Source organism: Cynara cardunculus, unplaced genomic scaffold (assembly GCF_001531365.2).
Source record: "Cynara cardunculus var. scolymus isolate 2C unplaced genomic scaffold, CcrdV1 Un_Scaffold_2460, whole genome shotgun sequence".
Lineage (NCBI taxonomy): Eukaryota > Viridiplantae > Streptophyta > Magnoliopsida > Asterales > Asteraceae > Cynara > Cynara cardunculus.
Genome location: NW_020201100.1, coordinates 50098 through 52389, shown reverse-complemented (window position 1 = coordinate 52389; position 2292 = coordinate 50098). Strand labels below are relative to the sequence as shown.

The window sequence follows — 2292 nt, the reverse complement described above, 5'->3', positions numbered from 1 at the left end:
CACTATCCCTGGGCTGAACACCACATAGAGATATGGGTGCAAAGCTATAATATAGTGCAAAGGTGAAGTCAGAGAGGAATACCTTCAAGATAGTTGGTGGAACTAGTTCTTCTACAGCATTGTCTGCTGGATTTTGTGTTTACGTTTCACCCCAAGTCTTACCCCCGTGCTACCTTTATTATTCTGTTATATTATCTTTCTTAACTCAGAATCAACCTGATGTCTTCATTTTCATCTTCTGAACTGGACTCTTATTTAACTTTTGCTACAATCCTCGTGGACGATAATCTGGTACTTGTACCACTTTATTACTTGGAAAGACGATATTGAGACATATTGTATACTTGCTTTGTGGCCCAATTGTGTAGTCAAAAAGGTGTAAGATATACCCGACCAAGTTTTTGGCGCCATTGCCGAGGATTTGCAAGCTAAAAGTTTTTTTTTAGTAAAGTAAAAGATTTGATTTTTCTAGTTCCATTTTAATCGTCTTGAAAGTGGTGTATGCCAAGAACACATCACGGGGAATTTTTCGAACTTGCTCAAGATATTGAGAGAACGTTTCACCATATGACCACTATCCCAGATTTTGAGCAATTAAATTCTGGGATAGTTAGACCACATATGACCACTCTCCATTTCGAACTAAAACCGATAATGTTTCACATGTTACAGACTAATGGCCAATTTGCTGGACTTCCCTCAAAAGACCCACATTCTCGCTTAAAGTCTTTTATGGAAATCACAGATGCCTTCCTGATCCCGGGAGTGTCCAATGACGCTCTCAGACTCACTTTATTTCCATTTTCATTACGGGATCGGGCAAAAGCATGGTTTAACTCTTTAACATCGGGATCGGTGCCGTTTTGGAGTAACATGGCGGAAAATGTTTTGCGAAAATATTTCCCACCAACAAGGAACGCTAAGTCCAGAACCGAAATCTGTCTTTTTAAACAACTGGATGATGAAGCTGTTCCTRAYGCRTRRGAAAGGTTTAAAGAGYTGTTRAGGAAATGCCCACACCATGGCATTCCGTACTGTATTCAACTTGAGACGTTTTACAATGGGTTAAGTCCCATGGCAAAACAAATGCTCGACGCGACTGCAGGCGGATCCTTTACAGCCAGTACCTATAATGAGGGATATGAGATCCTAGAAAATATATCAACAAACAATGGGGATTGGGCCGAACCAGAAGCCCAGCCACAAAAAAAAGAGTGTTGGAATACATGAGGTGGATGCATATACTGCATTAACAGCTCAGCTCACTTCCATGACCAATTTATTGAAAAATTTAACTTCTGGTCAGGGAGTACAGCAAGCTGCTAACACATTTGTTCCAACAGTCCTATCTATGCAATGTGTGTGCTGTGGTGGGGATCATTCATATGAACATTGTACTCATAATTCTGAATCCGTAAATTGTGTTCAAACCAGATCTAATCCCTACTCTAACACATATAATGCCAGTTAGAGACAGCACCCGAACTTTTCTTGGAACTGTCCCAGTTTAAACCCACCAGTCCATAAGCAACAACGAACTTCTAACTTCCATCCACAGCATCATGCAAACAGTTCTAACTCTCAGAACCACCCACAAAGTTTTCAGAATTCTAAACCACATTTTCAGAATAAACCTCCTCCGCAGGCAAAATCATCATCTTCTTTGGAAGCAATGATAAAAGGGCTTCTAGCACATCCTCAACCTCAAAATCAAGCTTTGATTAATCAATAAAGTGCTGCCATAAGGAATTTAGAGACTCAGGTCAGTCAACTTGCGCTTAAACAGCGCTGAGCCCTTGGTACCTTTCCCAGTAATACAGAAGTCCCTAGAGATCTGGGAAAGGAGCATGTGAAACTAGTGACTCTTAGGAGTGGGAAGGAGTTGACAGAAAAAGTACAGAAATATAATACACCAAGACTGTCATAAACTAGTAATCCAGTAGCAGTCCCTGTCAAAGAAGGACCGGTCCCACCTTTAGAAAAGCAACATCTGAGACCACCACTCTTGTTCCCCCTAGATCAGACTTCCCTTTACTTTTTCCAGAGGAAACTCTGAAGAAATCAAAAGGGACTGAGGTTGTAGAAACCCCTAAGCTTGATAATAAAATTCCACTAGAACCACCAAAGAGCACCACAAAGACTCAAGGCATTCAAGATCCATCTTGCTCAACACCTCCAAGCAAGAATGTGATAAAACCAATCCCTCCTTATGTTCCTTACCCCCAAAGGTTGAGGAATCAGAAAGAGGAATTGCATTTTAAAAAGTTCTTGGATGTGTTCAAAGAATTGCAC

At 40.7% G+C, this 2292-nt stretch overlaps 1 non-coding gene across 1 annotated transcript; it reads right to left on the bottom strand.

Moving 5' to 3' along the window:
• Positions 1 to 921: 921 nt before the first annotated feature.
• On the bottom strand, positions 922 to 1028 carry LOC112503050. The gene has a single exon (XR_003067830.1). It is a non-coding gene; the product is annotated as a small nucleolar RNA R71 (small nucleolar RNA).
• Between the last annotated feature and the right edge of the window lie 1264 nt (positions 1029 to 2292).